The following is a 6,723-nucleotide window of genomic DNA, read 5'->3' as shown; positions in this document are numbered from 1 at the left end:
CGCTGCATCAGCAGACACTGCCACAGCTGTCACTATAGCTGCCATAATTCCAAAATCCCTGCGGACTCTAAGTAGCTCAACAATGGGGAATTTATCTGGGTCCGCAGTGACTGGGATTGGGACAAAAGTTGGAATTTTCATAACCACTGCCGTAGTCCAGGAGCCATTCCAACACTCAGACAAGTAACAAGTAACATTAGAACAATTAAGCATCCCCTATGATGTATCATTAGCCAAAAGAAACAGGAACGGAGATTGGAGACAGACTGCTGCGGAGGGTAATGTAGCATTAGATAATTGTGAATTATTTGCAAAAATTTTAAGCCTCCTACCTCGCTCCGAGTCTTGGGTACTACCAGAAACATTAAACAGCCAACTTTGGACTCCTAATATTTCCCTGGGGAAACACAAGCGCGGACTAGACTAGCCCAATCTGAAGGAGTCATGCAAAATCTAGTAAGTCCCTCCACCTGAGTGAGAGTGAAAGCGGCATCTATGCCATAAGTGCGGACAGATTCTGCTAAGGTTTTAATTATCTTAAAGTCTAAAGGCTCATGATATCTTCCCCTGTTATTGTCCTGAAATACAGGGTATGCAAGTCCCATATCTGTATTAACTGTCCTCCAAACTTGCGCATGAAAAGATCTCCCAGAACCTTGGCTCCCCCCCCACATACGGGGGTGGGGCAACAGGCACCATATCTTCTTCTAGATATTCTACCTCCTCCTCCTCAGAGTTTTGTTGACCAATATTAGATCCCTCCCCCTTCTTACAGTAGGCATGCGCGCCTTGTGTCTCCTTTTTCTTCTTTTTCATTTTTATCTTATGTAGTTGTTGTAACAATATATCAAGGTCCTCAGAACTCTCTGAGTCGCTTGTGTTCTCAGGCATTTTTAATTCGGTCAAGTCTGGGTAGAGCCTTCTCCTATTTTTATCTTCAGGCTCTTTTGCCTTCTCACTACTGTTACTTTTGATACTCTCTGCCACTTCACTATGTGATCTTTCAGATTTTTCCTCATGTAGTTGCTCAAGAACTTCCTGTCCTTTAGTAAGTGCTTCCTGACATCTGCCATCTGTAAGGCAACTACGGACCATTTTCCAAAGGGGTATCACCCCACCCTCTAATATGCCCTGCTCAGAAGCAAAGTCAAGATCTTTGCCTAATTTATCCCAACTAGGTACAGTAAGGCTGCCCGAAAATGCAAACCACGGTGCAGCGATATCTATCTTCTGTAAAAATCTCTGTAAAGTACTATGTTTCACTTCCAGGCCCTTGGAACGTAACAGGCCATCTAGGGCCAGGAGAAGCGGACTTGAAGATGCGGCACCCATGACACAACAACAAAAGAAGCACAAAAAACAAAAGCGAAATGACACAACAAAAGAAACACAGAAAACAAAAGCGAAAGTACACAGTGCAGCTGCAATAAAATGTAATGCTCTCTCTTTCTTTACAGAGGAGCTGCCCCGCTTTGGTCGCGGATCCCACTTACTTGGGACTAACCCCGCTTTGGTCGCGGATCCCACTTACCTGGGACTAACTGGTGCACCACCCCTGACTGCTGAAAGTTCTGGTTCCCGGGTTTCGGCACCACTTGTCGCGACCCCTTGCCCGCAAGGAAGACGCAACTCAGGAATCTTCTTTCAGCAGTTTATTCAGGTCCTTGATATTTCTTCTTCTTCCTCTCGGATGCCCCTCCCAGCCTTAATAAAGCATCTCAAGCCCCAATGCAAAGCTGCCACGTGGAGCTTTCTCATAGGGTGATGAAAAATCATGTGCCAACTCTCCCAAATAAGGAGTTGTTTGTCACAGACCACAGCGGAGCCAGCGCCATCTTGTAATGGCGACCATAGTCTGCAGAAACGGCAGAAGCGGCTCACCACACTAGTGGTCTTTCTTCTGACACACAGTTAAATTTTCTGGCGAAGGCTTCTTCACTCATCAATGAGCAAATCTAACTGGGCACTTACTGTGTGCCAGACACTGTGCTAAACACTTCCCCAGAATTCTGCACAATAATAGTATGACATAGAGTTATTACTCTGATCTATTGGCAAGGTGAGTTCCATGGGTGAGCGTCAAAGTTTTGTCTAATTGTAGGTCCATGGCAAAGAATGTTGGTCCCCAAATCTGACTATTTTTGAGTTTTTGTAACTGAAACCTAATTTTGATCTTTAACAAACACGTTTTTCAAATGCTATTTTAACATGGTTGATTTTTCCATATGAAAAAGTGATCATGGTTAGAAACTTATTCTCTCTGTGAGCTTTTGTAACTTCCCAGCCTGTGAGTGCAAACAAGGTGACAATAACATTCAATCTTAACTTTCCCACCTTTGTAGCTACAGGAAATCAACCTCCTTCCAAATTTTGGGTTTTTTTCCCATCTACCAGCACAAATCTCTGTGGGGTCCCAAATGCCCAGATTTCCTTTTCTATTCTCCTATAAGATGTTCTTCAAGTGTTTTGGCTTGTTTGGTTTGGTTTGGTTGGGGGTGTTTGTTGTTATTGTGCTTTTATTTTGGTGCTGAGGATTGAACCCAGAACCTTGCACATGCTAAATATGCACTTCACCACTGGGCCACACCCCCAGGCCTGCTCTTCAAGCATTACCTTGGCTACTGTTCAAACATGTTTACTTAAACTGGTGAAGTGCCTCTCCACACTAAACATTGGTCAGATTGAAATTGCTCATCTCTTGTCACAGCTCACTAATTGCCACTGGGTTCTTAGCTACGATTCCATTCCTGATACCACCTTTCTGACTCAAGACTCTGTCTCAACAAGAAGGGAAGCAAGTCCCTTCCTCAATGAGATGCTTCCTTATAGGAGCACCATCACTTTCTTGGGCTCCAAAGGGCAACCCAATTATGAGCTGTAGCTCTTTGAGATATTTAAGGCATAGTGCTGGCTGGTGGGGTCAGGTGAGGGAGTTTTGATCTGGAAACTCCTCCACTCCAACCCCCATGTCTTTTGTAGAATCCCCTGCGCCAGGCCATACTTTCTCCTTGCTCCTGTGCAGTTCTTTCTCATTCTAGGAGAAATCTACCTGTAAAAATTTTCTCTCCTCCTTCATCAGCTCCCTGTTTCCTAACCCAGTCTAGTTCATCAGACATGGTTCAAGTTATTTTTCCTAGAAACTCCCAGTGCTGAAACTTTGAAAGTATGGGGTGCAATTGGCTGCCCAAAGGGAAGCAGAGAGGAGATGTTTCCTGAGTACACACCCCAAAGCAACCCTTCTGACCTTAAAATTGAATGCCATCTGGAATGGATGCATATTCTTTCATACACTCTTCGAAAATCCTACGCTCTTCGAAAATGCTTCCTTAACATAAATGTCTGAAGCTGAGTGTCCTATGTTCATCCACCTTCCTGACACTAAGCATAATTTACAACAGTCTATGATCCAGGATTTGTTTTCATTTCAGGCTACTGATGTTGCCATGAGAAGACATAATTTTCTAATATTTGCCATTCATTGCCATGCCATAGATGAGCATTTAAATTTATGGAAATTGATCCCTAAAGAGAGTGATAATTACAAACATAAAATTTACTTGAATTGAATTATAAATTAATTTATAATACAGACATTTGGACCAGTCTTAAGGAAAAAAACTCTGGTTTGAATATCTTTTTTTTTTTTTTAGCAAATTCAGTAGGATTTCAATGGGAAAATGAATTTTATTCTTATATATTTAATTAGGATTTTTTAAAAAACTTTTTATTTAAACTCTAATATCATATATAACATTTTACAATGTTCTTTTAAGAGGCCAGGAACATTTTGAGCAGAGGAACATGCTGACATCTGGGAAAGAAGGCACGAGTCTGGGACCTTCCTGGTACTGGAAATAAGACCATCCGCCTCTTTTCCACTACACAGCCTAGATGGGAGAAGTTCAAACAAAAGCAGGTTAAAACGTCATGTAATAAGGACAAATATGGTTATGGTGAGGAATTAATCTGAGGACTGTGGAACTGGAGGGAAAATAGCAAGATGAAAGAGATGAGCCCAGGTAGAACAAGGCGGTGAGGGAAGGGCATCAGGGCACTGAGGAAGACTGTCATCAGGATTTCTCTGGGCTGCAGGAACCAGGAAACCTGAAGAAAAGTCTAATTTCAGGAAACACAGAATTTTAAGTTATTTATTCCTCTTTTTGCTTCTATTTTTTCCTTGTTTTGGTTCCTCATGAATTCTAGGCAAGTGCTTTACCACTGAGCCACATCTCAGCCCTACTAGCACATATTTAAAGGTAAAATTGGGATGATAAATAGCATACGGCATTTCATTTGAAGTTGTAGCAGTGCACATCGACAGGAAACCTGAAAATTTCAGATGTAGGCATCTGACATTGACATATAACAATTACCCAAACAAAAGGGTAGGCCAAAATGACCATTTGTTAATTATTTTAAAATAATTTGTTTTATTATTATAAGAAGTTTAAGTACTCGGGTATTTGATTGTTTAATCATCCAGATTCTTGATCCCAACCTTATCAATCCACCAGAGCGCAGACATTTTCACGTTGATGAAATCATAGACACATTATTTATTTTGGAGGACTCACATTCTTAATATAAGTTGGAAAAAAAAGTATTCTTATAATAGCTAATGCTGATGTTCTCTTAGGCTGAAAACTTACTTTATTATTTTTAAGTTATTGAAGGTAAAGAAGGAGAAGCCCTTAGGGCATGGCCTAAAAGGAGCTGGCAAAACAGAGATAGTTTTAAACCATTCCCCCCCAAAGAGGCAAAAGGAATGTGGAGATGAAGAATAGCAATCAGAGAGAAAGGGCTGGAAGGATAAGTGAGAAGGCAGGTTGAAGAGGATGGTAGGCAAGCACTGCACAAGAATGGGGTATTCATTATCTATTGCTGCATAATAAATTATTGTAAAACTTAGTAACTTAAAACAACAAACATGGGGCTGGGGTTGTGGCTCAGTGGTAGAGCACTTGCTCGCATGTGTGGGGCACTGGGTTCGATCCTTAGCACCACATAAATAAATAAATAAATAAAGGCACTGTGTCCATCTACAACTAAAAATTAATAAAAAAAATGGCATTGTTTCTAGCTTGGGATGTTTCATGAAGTTGCAAATAAGAGGCTGAGGCCTTATGTGAAGATTCAGTGGGCACGGACCTGATTCCAGGTCACTTATGTGGTTGTTGGCAGGATTCACTGCCTTGTGGGATACTAGACCATGATGTGCCTGTCCATAGGCATCTCAAAGTTGGCAGTGGCTTCCTTGAGATGCAGAAAGTAAGACAGAGCACCCAAGAGAGAAGTCACGCCATTTTGTCACCTAATTGAGAGGCAAAATACAACTACCTCTGCCTCACTCTATTTGCTAGAACTGAGTCACAAAACCCAGCTCACACTGGAGGGAAAGACATTATCCAATGCATGTATGAGATTCATTCATGAATGACACAGGGCATAAGTGTAGGAGGTGGAGGTCACTGGGGACCATTTAGATGTAGGCTGCCTGGTGCAGAAAGCCAGTACGAAACCCTCCTGTGTGGCTGGGGGAATTTAATGGTGGGGATGTTGAATAGTAAACCCTATACAGCTGCTTCATTCTCTTCAGCATCCAAATTAACTTTTGTACCTCCCAAGTGCTGAAAGATGACCTATCCTTAAAAGAGGAATGATGGGGTAGGGCCAGTAGTAGGGATTTGGAAGTTATCCAGCCTTTAATATATGCTTGTCTAATTCCAATATTCTTTGAGGCCTTTTAGAGCATTCAACTTTTAGTGATAAAGAGTTCTTAGGGCTGGAGTTGGGGCCCAGTGGTAGAGCGCTTGCCTAGCATATGTGAGGCACTGGGTTTGATCCTCAGCACCACATAAAAATAAATAAAATAAAGGTATTGTGTCCATCTACAATTAAAAAAAAAAGAGTTCTGTTAGACCACTTATATTCTGGAAGCTAACATTTTATAATGTTAAACATATTATTCATGTTTTCCTAAAACAAACATCTACTCTTGTGCGTTTTTAAAAGTTTTTAAAAATATTTTTTAGTTGCCGATGTACCTTTTTTTTTTAAGTTTATTTATATGTGGTGCTGAGGATTGAAGCCAGTACCTCACCCATGCCAGGCAAGTGCTCTACCACTGAGCCACAACCCCAGCCCTGCATTTTTAAGTTTTTTAAACAGCTATTAAAAGTAGTTTTAGTTATTGACAAACTGAATAATCAACTAAGGAATAAATTTACTCTAAAAAGTTAGTTAATCCTAAACCAGGCACAGAGGCACACACCCAAAATCCCAGTGACTCGGGAGGTTGAGGCAAGAGGATTGCAAATTCAAAGCCAGCCTCAGCAATTAAGTAAGACCCTCAGCAACTTAGTGAGATTCTGCCTCAAAATAAAAAGGACTGGGAATGGAGCTCAGTGGTAAAGCACCCCTCGGTTTAATCCCCCAGAACCAAGAAAAAAAAATTAATCCTAACAGAAAAAGAAAAAATCTATACATACACATACCTATATTTATTTATTTGCCTGTACTCATCTATTTTCGCTATATATGTATACATATACATATATATGCATATATATATATATATATATATATATATATATATATATATATATATATATATATATATACATTCTCTATATACATACATATAGAGAAACACATCCCGCCCCTCTACCACAGTACTTGCCCATGGAACCTGGGGCCTCATGCCTCATGCATGCTAGGCAAGCA

The sequence above is a fragment of the Marmota flaviventris genome, chromosome 7, assembly GCF_047511675.1.
Source record: "Marmota flaviventris isolate mMarFla1 chromosome 7, mMarFla1.hap1, whole genome shotgun sequence".
In the NCBI taxonomy this organism is placed as follows: domain Eukaryota; kingdom Metazoa; phylum Chordata; class Mammalia; order Rodentia; family Sciuridae; genus Marmota; species Marmota flaviventris.
The sequence above is the reverse complement of the archived record's forward strand: the minus strand, read 5'-3'. Positions refer to the sequence as shown.